Genomic DNA, 12668 nt, shown 5'->3' on the forward strand with positions numbered 1-12668 from the left:
GGTAATTGCCCGATTTTATTAAGTTTTATTTCCCCCTCTGGTGAAATATGTTTATCCAGATGTTTGTTCTACTTATGAATCAGTGCTGGGCCCGACGGCAGCATATATTCAACGGTTTCATCTTCCTCCTTATAGAATATGCAAGTTCCATTGGAGTAAATTAAAAGATTAAAATAAATAAATAATTGGCGCGTACACTTCTGTTAGGTGTTTGGCCGAGCTCCTCATCCTGTTTGTGGTGTGCGTCTTGATGTTGTTCCACAAATGGAGGAACCTACAGTTTCAAGCCGACTCCGAACGGCAGATATTTTTATGAGGAGCTTTTTCATGGCAGAAATACACTCGGAGGTTTGCCGTTGCCTGCCGAGGGGCGGCGACCGCTATTAGAAAAATGTTTTTATTAATTTTGCTTTCACCGAGATTCGAACCAACGACCAACGACCTCTCTGTGAATTCCGAATGGTAATCACGCACCAACCCATTCGGCTACGGCGGCCGTCCAAATTAAAAGATTAGTAAGATGATAATTCAATCTATAAGGCGCTCTTAGCATTCCTATGAAGATTCTAAATTTATTTTTATTAAATGCTGTACAATATTTAAATCTGTTGCACTTAAAACTACCTATCATTGATTTTGATTGTGATAAAGCCTGTAGATTGCCCTGATAAACCCTATAGATCATTGATGACCTTCTTTGTCTTTCTTCTATTTCCTAATCTGAAGAAAAGCTGCCCTTATTGAATTTTCACTCCAATAAGTATAACTGAGCAATAAATTCATACAACTTTGACTAGTAAGAAAAACAAAAGAAAAGGTTTCTGCCTGACAAACGCAGCCTGCCAAAGGACGCCTTGTAAATTTATAAAAAAATTCCTGGAATATTTTCTTTGTGATCTGCTCATACTCGCCATTGACCGAGTTTAACAAAGCGCGTCAGTCGTTTCTTTCTCGTGTTAACCGGCGCCAGTTGGACACAACAAGTGAAGCCAAGTCCTTCTCCACCTGATCTTTCCAACACAGAGGAGGCCTTCCTCTTCCTCTGCTACCACCAGCTGGTACCGCATCGAATACTTTCAAAGCCGGAGCGTTTATATCCATTCGGACGACATGTCCCAGCCAGCATAGCCACTGGATCTTTTTTTCGCTGCGCTATGTCTATGTCGTCGTTAAGCTCATACATCTCATTGTTCCATCGCCTGCGATATTCGCTGTTGCCAACGTGCAAAGGTCCAAAAATCTTGCGCAGAATCTTTCTCTTAAACACTCCAAGCGTCGCTTCATCGGATGTTGTCATCGTCCACGCTTCTGCGCCATACGTTAGGACGGGTTTGATGACAGCCTTGTAGAATGTTAGTTTTGTTCGTCGAGAGAGGACTTTACTCCTCAGTTGCCTACTTAGTCCAAAGTAGCACTTGTTGGCAAGAGAGATTCTACGTTGGATTTCATTTCATTTAAAAATTATCACCTACACAAATAAAATAAGATATCATAAAAATATTATTGCTCATTAAAGCCATTTTCATTCATATGTGCAAACTTTCGGGTAAATTTCACGCACCAACATCTCATTCTATTAGTCTATTAGTTACTGCGTTATCTACCGGAATTTGAATACAATAAAAAGTGTTTTGCGTTAGCTCTCTATTAACACAACGTTGTGCCCCTACACGTATGCAATACTTTGTGCTGGCTTTCGAACTGAATGGGATGTTGGATATTAGTCGTGCTTTCGCTGCACGAAAACGCAATGCAAAGTGATAGTTTCCAACAGCCATTTCTAAGGTCTTCCATTATGCACACCCTTAAGTTGCTTTGCCTGTGTGTGTGCACACGCTTGGCCTGCAATGACCTTCTTATATGTAACTAACACTGCGTTCATGCAGTGACAAGAAAATATACCTGAAAATGGAATTTAATAATAGTTAAAGCAACAATAAAAGAGACAAACTTATACAATAAAACTGCTAGCTAAAGAAAAAAGATAAAGAAATAAATGTTAGACAGAAATTCGTGTATCTGCAGAAGAATAGGTGTAAGGGAGCAGAAGCTATGTAATACTACACTTGTCACTGCATGCAAATAGACAATGGACTACTACGCGTATAAACTTATAAAAACGAGTATATGCAACTACATATATATAAACTTTATTAAAGAAAAGTGATAGTCCCATAAGCAGCTAGCACCGTAATACACATTTTGTGACTGCCTTCGAACAAGTGCAAACGGATACCGAGTGGAGCAGTTGGTGTGTAATTTGGTGACAGTCAACTTAGTAATCGCATGCATGAATTTATATAACTCCTCATGCAACTTTCAAAATTAAGAAGTACGAGTATATACAAAAAATCGCTATAGTTAACTATTTCTTTTGATGCACTACAACGCTGGTTAAAATGAACGTGGAAGGTGAAGGTGGAGGTGGAGCCTATAACAGATGATTCATTAAAAAGCCCACTAAACCCGTAACGAAACCTGCGGACCTTAAAGCTTGACTTGGCTACAGTTTACACCAGCTCACCGCTATTCGATCACGATGTTTTACACCTGACCTATGTTGTAAGTGATCAAATTTTCATCAGCAGTCTTCATCCGCTTCAATTCAGCAGCGATTTGTAAGCCCTGGTTTGCCCCGCATATTTGAATATAGCTCGAAAAGTTATAGAAATCCTGCCATAAAACATTGAGTGATTACTGAGCATAATCTCATAAAAGAAACAAATTATTCTTAAAATGTTTGCCCTAATTGTTTGAAACTATTTCATAGTCGATCTTTAGCTCCTGGGAGATGCTCTGACTAACATGACGGCCAACTTCGGTTATTTTTGTGATTTTATTGACATTTCTATCAAAAAGGCCTGAACGGAATTGGCGCAACCAAAATTGCACGCCTGCTACAGTATCGGCAGCATAACACCATTAACAATTTCAGCGGCCTAGCTTGCATTTTTGCCTTTATCAAAGAAAAACTGGAAAATGCACCGAATTTTCTCACGGTTGACTCCTTGTTGTTGTTAGCACCCAGTAACTCTCAATCGATTGGAATAAGCAAAAAACAACAAACGAATTTCTGTGATGTAGAATGTTACCTTGACAACTTAAGTTTGATCGTTACTTAACGAGATATCGATCACCATCTTTCAACCAATCCATCGACAAAATAAGGGTTATAGTTTTCTCCGAACCAATAAAAAAATTATAAGTATGTTGAAATTAATATCTTCCAGTACTAAACTTTGTACTAAAACTTCACACCTTGAATAAATTTGAAAATTATAAAATTTTTTCCATTTTTTTTTATTTAATTATACCCAAACCTACACATAAACCGATTTTCAGAAAAACTTGCGATTATGTTCAAAATACTTGGGCCCTTCGACATGGGATTGCAATACAGCGTAGGACCAAACCTATCAATTCCATTTCACCCATTCCAGCTATTTTTACCCAAGTTCTACTGAACTAGTTTGGTTTGCTGCAAGGTTATCAACAACAAACCTGCATTCAGTACACACCCGCATAGGGAAACTCATGTCTGTGTGGATTTGTGCAGTCAAGTTCCGTTTGTCTGTTTCCTTATTTTCTTTCAGTTTTGGCACAAAGCTCCAAACGAAATCGCAGGGAAACAAAGGTGCTTCCGGAAATAAATACTTCACCCTTCAAACCTCTTTCCTCTTTTGGTATACAAAAGTTTGCATATTGTATTTCTTTTTTGTTTTTGCTTATTCTTCTGGTTACATTTTCTACGCTTTTGCTTATTATTTTTTATTTTGTCGGTGTAATTGGATGATTGTGTATATGTCATTTGAAAAAAATTAAATACAGGAGCACCATCTTAAAGTGCTTATATAAATTCAAACTTTTCCTTTGTGTGCTAGTTAGTACGTATTTTGAGTATTTAAATGTAGTTTCAGTACCACAATTTGGCAAATACTTGGGTTGTTGAATGCGGTGTAAAGTTTGCCAAATTTTAATGCCACAAATGTAAAATACGAAGTAATTACTACCAAGTCAAAAGTAGGTGACAAATATAAAAATTCTATGTATAGTTAAGAGATTGAATTATACATTTTTTATACCTTGCCAGCTAAAATGACTTTTCATTGTGCAATAGAAATTTAGTTTATGGTAGAAATTTACCAAATGGATGGCCTTTTGCTTGAATAAATTTGAGGAATGCAAAAAAAAAGAAATATCTTGCCACAGTAGAGAATTTTTTTTAATAGAAAAATTATCTCTTCAATTGGATCTTACTTTCCTCTCGGCGGCTGTGGCTTTCGAGCGTTTTCATAGGTTAGGTAAGGTTGCCCCTGCAGAAACCCACTTGGATGAAGAAATAAAATTCATTTGTGATACCATTACAGTGAAAATATGGAGGAAGGAACAAATAGGACAGAAGCAGGAGCGCAGGTTGTATTTGTGGATGAGGACAGAACTATGATTAACTTCTTGTGGTGTTAACCCCTTTGTTCTACTAAGGAAGTTCATCAGTGTTTAATTTGAAGGCCTGTTATATCAGCAGTACTTTACGATGCCGTTGTGGAAAATTAAAAAAAAAACTTTACCTTGCTCAAAAAAAAATTTTAAAAATGGCCAAAATCTGCATTTTTTACTATTTAATCTCAAATTGCCAAAAATTCTGACGTGCTGGAGCATTTTCAAGGTCATATTCGTTTACAGCATAAAAAAACCTTCAAGAAAAACCCATAGCCGTTTTAGAAACTGTACCTCGCAGGACTGTGTAATATGATTCTAGTTCAGACGACTTTCTTTTTTGTTTGACAACACCAGGCCGAAAAAAGCCGTTTCGAGATAAATGAGTTCAAAGTTTGAGGTACAGGAGCACGCAGACTGGTCTCTGTAGAAGCTATAATATTAAGAATTTCTGCATGGAAATTTCACAGTATATTTTTAATACTACTGGTTGGTGAGGTAGAGTTCAAAATGCCTTCATATTTACAGCGACCGTCGTTCACTGCGACGTGTGGTATGGCCACTAAAACGATCCCTCCTCTCCTTCTGGAGAGACAATCTATTCAATTAAAAAATGTCTGCTCAGCGTCACCGCTCAGCGCAACGCAGTATATGCATGCGGTATAGGTATCTCCGGAAGTATCCGTGGCTCGAGAGGAACTGAGTTAAGCAGTAGTTCATTTCCCCGAAGTTCCTTTGGACCTATTTTTCAATTGATGGAATAAGTTTCATCGTCCATCTGCCACTCGGTTCAGTGTCCCATCGGCTTTGCCACCCAAGCATGGTTTGGCATATCCGTTCTGAGAAGCTAGTGATGACGTGTTTCTTCTTGGCGTCCCAAGCATCCATTCGGGTATCTGCCCGCTGATCACAAAAATTGCTGCGCCTGAGACAGTGCGGTAGGCTGAGGCAACTCTAATCACCGCTGTTCGTTGCACAGCCTCCAGTGCTTTGCGCTTCGCTTTGCAGTTTAGCACAATTCCCCATACTTCGCTGCCGTCCAGGAGAATTGAGCTGGGGACCGCCATAATTAGCTTTGTTTTGCTCTGTGTTGGCCCACCGATGTTTGCCATTATTCTACTTAGCATACCCGTGACCTTTGCTGCTTTGGTAGCCGCATGCCGTATCTGGGCCCAGAAAGTAAGCCTGCAGTCAAGTTGAATACCTAAGTATTTCACTACTTTTTCGGTCACTAAGGACTTGTCGCTTTTTTGCATGCTGACCTCAAGTGGTATGTGACGTCGTGTCATAAGGATGACTTCGGTTTTATGTTTGGCGAGTTCCAGACCGTGGTCCTCAAGCCATATTGCCTCCTTATCATGACTGGGTTCAGCTTCCTTCTAGCATCCTTAGTATCCCGAGCTAGATATGTATCTTCTGGAGTTTCTATGCTCAATATCTCAGCTCAGATTCCAGAGATCGGTTCAGCAGTTCACGCTCACTCAGGTAGCTCTGGAGATTTCTTAGCAGGTTTGCAGGTATTCGAAACCTCGTAGTGCCTTTATAATGTCTATCCATTATAGGCTGTTAAAGGCGTTTCGTACATGCCAGGACGGTGATGAGGTTCGGGTAGTGGCGTCTGTCTTGAGCGCTGCTTACCACCTCCTCTATTCCGCCAAGTGTTTATTTTTCACGTCGGAAACCATGTTGCCTTACTGGTAATCCTCCTGCACTCTCAACAGACTCTGCAAGCCTGCGCTGTATGAGTTTCTCAAGCAATTTGCTGGCGCTGTCCAGCATGCAAAGCGGACGCTAAGCTGACGGTTGCGCCTTACCCTTACTGATCAGCATCATTTTCTGTATTTTCCACAGCTTAGGGAAGATGTCTTGAGCAATACATGCATTATAAACATCGAGCATCACATCTGGTCGGCTTTCAGCCACAAGTTTGAGAGCTTCAGCTGGGATGTCATATGGACCTGGAGCTTTGTTTCTTTTGAAGCTTGGGTGGAAGCATCTCGTCATCTTGGGGGTCTCGGTCCCCACACAGCACAGGGTGCATGGTGAACGGTCTGTCCACTATTTTGCTGATAGCATCACTGTCTAGATGTACGGCTGTGAAGTTGGCGTTTAGCTTCCCCATTAGTTCCTCCACTTTTGCCTTCTTACTGACGATGATCGCGCACTTCAGCGCTTTTCGGGATTGCAGGAAATCAAGCAGCTTCCGCTTCTGCTTCTCTGTTTCGTCTGGCTCTGGTGTATCTTCTTCTATTACGAAAGCAGGCTCTTCTGAGCTCTGCGATTTCTAATGTCCACCAGTACACAGGCCGTCTTCTTGAGCGTAACCCCTGCGCTGCATCGTGGCGCTTGCAAGGGAGCCAGCGTCACCTCTTATGGGCGGCATGGAAATTGCATCAAAGTGAGCTAGAAACGCTTCAGTGTTCACTTTGGTGATGGGCCACCCATTTCCCGAACCTTATCCTCAATAAGGTCCAGTTTCTTTCAAAACTGTTCAATACTGTCGCTGGGGGTAAGATAGCAGCTTAGCATTGTGAAGCGTTAATTTTGAGCGTATGTGTAGCAACGACCGGCTCCGTGCTGTGTGACAGCGACTGCGCTACCGCTTGGTAGCCAGAGTGCGGCCGTTCCTGTTTCGTCCTCAAGTCAGGTTCCCTTGGCAATCCGTCCGTACTGCTAGCTCCCTCTCGATTGTGCCTTTATTAAGAATTAGTGCAAATTAAAAAAGGCGTAGGAAAGTAGTCAAATAGCATTTATTTCTTATTTTGACCACGAGCGTTTATATGTACGCCCGTATCTACTTGGATCAAACAGAAAACCCGAACAATTTTTTTATTCTTTTACCCTTTCCTTTCTGACGATTAATCAAATCTCATTCCCACTACCGCATTCATTCAAATTCATTAGAGTAACTGCAACATACAACAACACAAAGCACATAAACAAATTAGTTTAACTCTATGCTTAGTCGTCCTGCATAAATTGTTCAGTGACATTCATTTAAAATGTAAATTGCCAAATGGTTAGGAATCAAACTGGTACGGAAAAAACACAGGCTGTTTTTGGTTTGCTGCCATTGGCTGCCAATGTCCATCGGAAATAATTGGTTTTATCAGCGTGCAATTGAAAGCAATTACATGTGTGCAGCAAAAGTTGCAAAGGAAGAGTGCATAGGCGTGTAAACAATGTATATATGTAAACTTGTATAGAAATATACATTAGCGTGGCTCGCATGAGTAAATATAGGAAATGGTAAACCTAGCAAGAAACATATATTTTTAGAAAAAAGTATTCAGGATACTCAATTAATGGGCTTTGCAGCTCCAAAAAAAGTTTGTAATTAAAAAAATTTATAAAAAATTACGTTTCTTAAGATGTTATTGTATAGTTTTAAGGATTATAAATATCATTTAACCAATATCATTGAAAAATTTGGATTTTTAACGTCTTGATGGAAAATTTGTCAAAAAATTACATTTTCCCTTATCAATTACATAAAAGTATAAGCTGAAAATTACAAACGGTGTGTTTTTTTTTCAATATAGAATGATTTTGAGCGTGTTATCGCACAAAATATTCTGAACTTCGACCTTTTGTGGACTTCCTAATATATGAATATTAGAGTGTCACACTAAGAAATTTTCTATTTCTCCAACGCAGTTATTAGAGTATTGCATTTAAAACTTCCGCCCAAATATTTAGGAAAATTATTTACTATTTATTTACTTAGGTGGGCAATGGCAAACCTCTGAGAGTATTTCTGCCATGAAAAAGCTCCTCATAAAAATATCTGCCGTTCGGGGTCGGCTTGAAACTGAAGGCCCCTCCATTTGTGGAACAACATCAAGACGCACACCACAAATAGGAGAAGGAGCTCAGCTAAACACCCAAAAAGGGTGTACGCGCCAAATATATATATCTTATATTTAGAATTATTTATATTTATTTATAAATAAAATTAGTTTTAAATTTTTAAATCCAAAGCTATTAAGTTTTTATTAATTTAAATTTTAATAAATTCAGAAATTTAAATTTTAATTAACTGAGCTTAAATTTTAAAATTTATTGTAAATTTAATTTTTTTCCAAAAAGCCCTCTTAAAAAGTCAACACAAATTGGTTTAAAATTCTAAAAAATGCAATTTTTTAAGTCTTTATTATTTTTCGGAAATTCTTTGGCGAAAGCCTTAAAAAGTAATAAATTGTAAAGTCTCGATTGAAAAATGACATTGATTGTTTTGTATGAAGAGCGATTCCCTCTAATATGCATGGATACATACATACATATATTCATACACGCCAACAGTCAAAGCACACAGGCTGAATGTAAAGTATTTGCTAATTAAAGGATGTCTCATAAAATAGTGGACTTCGTGCACACTCGCATATATGTAAGCATACATATGGAAATACGTATATATACACAACAAACCCATACATATACATCGAATACTTGTAACTGCGTGCTTTGTATACAATTGCTCCCTAATATATGTTGGCGCGTAAGTTTATTGCCCCACATTCACCAATATGTCATCGCAAATGTTGCAGCAACAAAAAATGAAAAAAGAAGAAGTAGAAAATAAATGTTGAAAAATTAACGCTAATTACGAGCAATTATCGGACTGTCACAAAAATGTTGAAAGGTCTCGCACTGAATGCAGTCAATGCCTTCATACGTGCACAACAATTTATGCGCTGTTGTATGTGTGAGAATGTGTGCGTGTTTAAAAACTGTTATCGGACCATGCAAATATGGTGCATATTGCATTTATTAAACATATATTATTCGAAGCCGATTAACAGGAAGTCAGAATGCATGTATATCATGAAAGTTAATCAGGCTTTTATTTAATTTTCCGCCTAGTTTTTATAATTCATTACTGTCAGAATTTGTATGTATGCACGTAGTTGGATAAAAAAAATTGGTTAATATGGATATATGTAATATAAATTGAATAAGATTTTGTTGACGCTTGGATTAAAATACAAAACAATTTAATGCAAAAATTGGGAAAGTACATATTAAAAAAATGCTGCAAAAGATTAAATTAGGATTTAAAAACATAAAATATCTATGGCAATAAATTTATAGCCAATTTTATAAGTCACGTTCTTAACCCTGCGTGACGTGACTTGATTTTCACAATTCCACTGACATGGAAGTATATAAGACACCATTTCGACGACTTGCCTTTACCAAGTTCCGGCTTGTAAATTTGATGAAACTATTGTAATTATTTGTGTACAGACTTATATTTTTATTTATTAACATTTTATTCAATTTAAAATGACAGTTTATGTTAAACAGGTTTTGTTTTCATTTCACAAATTAACCCTTAAAACTTATATCTATACAAAAACAACGAAAAATATTCCATATATTATTTTTTTTCAACAAATGTTTTACATTTACTTTTGTCTAAACTCAAACTCAACGATATATTAAGAAAAAAGATAAATTCAATGGTTAAGTTAGAAACTATTTCATGTTGAACATTACTTAGAAGTTCGTGCACCAAAAGTTATGTATTTAAGAAAAAAACAATATTCCATTCATTCATTCGTTCATTAAACAAACTTTTTGCAGTTTATATTAAGCTTAAACTTATCGGTCTAGTAAAAAGGTATCATATGAATCGTGTAATAAAAAGTTATAAATTTTGTTGGCAGGCCTCACAAAGTGGCTTGAGCATTACAGGCAACTTGGCTTTAAGCAATTGCAGCAACAATATCTAGTTATTCTTTTTATTTTTGGTGGACAAATAATGCACAGTTTTTTTCCACTCGATGAGTTAGATCGAATGGTTGGTGAGGGAGGGGGAAGATCTTTACCGAGAACCCTGTTTATTGTCATTCTTAGTTCTCTTGACAATCCTTCATTATACACCCGAAATTTTATGTGACCTAACGCCAATTCTCTTGCCAGATTGAGTAAAAAAGTTTTTCTTCTCATTTTATCCTCCGCGTCTGAACACATTTGATTCAAACCAAATCTATTAATACCAGTCATATCTATTAGTCTTTCGAAAACTGTCATAGGCCAATGACGAGTTTTGCGGCTGCTTGAATATATCGAACATTTTTTGTCAACTTCGTCAACTCCTCCTTTGGTATGGTTTTAATCTGCTATCATAACTCTTTTTTGGGTGTCAGCATCCATTTCTTGATTGTAAGTACGTTGTTGTTCAGCGATGGACCAGACTTGACTTGAAACTATAAGTTCTTCATCTGCTTCATCATTTGAAACTTCATCGTTTTCTAAAAGTTCAGTTTCTGGCTGAAAATTGTGGTCAGTGCCTTCGTGATCAAAATCGTTGAACACGCGCTCGGTTGCTTCCTCCAACCACTGTTATATCTGCTAGTCACGGCTTTTAAAAGTTCCAGATGGTGTTCTCTTGGAAGAGTGTATACTCTGGTTTGTATTTAACTATCCCATCAAATCAAAGCTGAAAAAAATATATGGTAATTAAACAATTTCACCGAAACGTTGTTCAGGAGACACTACGAAAATATAACAAAAATACTGAGATGATTGTTGCTCAGACACCTACGTCAATACAGTCAACCACATCAGACTTGTAGACACTTTTTCACTCAGACCGACGCGTGTGCTCACTTCAACTGCCTTTTACACATTAACGTACTCATGAGAATGTAATAAGAAGCTACTAAAAATTCGAGAGTATTTGCTTATAAAAGATCATAGCAAAATAGTGTTTTGTAGTATTTGGTGTCCGTTATATACCACGTCAGCAGCAGAAGGTTAACGCCCAAACAAATGGTTTAAAGTTAAATAATGAAACTTAATTTGTATACGTCTGGGTTCCCTCAGGAATAATCTTCTTCGTTTCGTTTGGCGCAGTTGCCAGTTATTTCTTTTACCAGCTGATATTAACTAGAAATAGCAAATATAAGAGAAAAACCTTTCCGGCTTGGTTCTTTCAACGCAGTGGAGACCTACATTTTTGTGCACCTGCACCTCCAGGTACCACATCAAGGACTGATGCATTTTTATCTATTCCTGTGACAGGATCATAGATTTCAGGTGAACTACTTTATTTTGATGGCTTGCCTATGATTAATCCCTACGCAGCTTGTTATTCCAAAGGATATAAAGCATGATTCAACGTTAACTTACAATACTTAGTCAATATTCCGCAGTTCTTGTTTTCGCATACTCCGAGGGCTACTTCAACGGCCGTTGTCAACGTCATAGGATCAACGCGAACTTACATAAAAAATGTTTAGCCTGCTTCACTCTCATTTGTAGATGCGCCACATATAAGAGAAAATAAATTAATTTAGCTTAGATTAAACGGCTTTATCAAGGCGTAATGCCCGTGCTTGTTATTGTCAAGGGTGACTCAGTCACGTATTTGTATATTCCGCAAGTGAACCAAAACGAAGCACAAATTAAATTTTCTGAAGCTTCGCAAGCTAAATGCCTCCCCGAGAGTAATTTTTCCTTTCATTTCATTTATTAAGTTTATGGTTACAAAACCCTACAGGCTTGCATTATTTGCAGTCTGAAAGGAAGAAATGGTGTTGTGAGGATTCTTAACGATTTCACTCTCAATTACACCCCATACATAGTAATTTACAGGGTTCAGATGTGGAGAGGCGGCCAAAAGTTTAGTGGTATGTGGTCAAGGAAATATTCCGTCATCCAATCTTGAGTTATCATCCCTTTAGGTGAAGAAGCAAAGCATTGTTGAAAGATATATGGGCTGTCACCGTGTACACTACCCATCCAGAGTTTCACTACTGTACCTAGAACCTCGATATATGCTGCAGAATTCAATCGAAATCCTGAAGTAAAGAACTGAGGTGGCATGACATATCCTTTGTTGCTTATAAAACCAAAAACCATAACTTCATGTGCCTGACAACATATCTATGCATAACGTAGGATTTATACCAGAGATCTCTATGGTGAACTCAATGCATTAGACCCTCAGAAGAATTAAGCTTCCTTGCAAGGGTCCTGCTTGATTTTGAAGGATCCTCGTCAGTGGTCGCTTGCACTTATTGAATAAATTCTGCAGATCGAACAGTGCAAGAAAGTACCTCATGCTTTTTTCGTTTGCAAAAGAATCTGCATTGCCGAATGATGCTTGCAATTATCGGTAAACCTTAAGAGCGAATGAACCTGGATGCTTAAGAAAATGAGAAATTTCTTAATTGGTGTAATTTGTACTTATAGCGACGATAACTGCAGGTCTACAAATTTTT

The sequence above is a fragment of the Anastrepha obliqua genome, chromosome 4 (genome assembly GCF_027943255.1).
Source record: "Anastrepha obliqua isolate idAnaObli1 chromosome 4, idAnaObli1_1.0, whole genome shotgun sequence".
Taxonomy (NCBI): Eukaryota; Metazoa; Arthropoda; class Insecta; order Diptera; family Tephritidae; genus Anastrepha; species Anastrepha obliqua.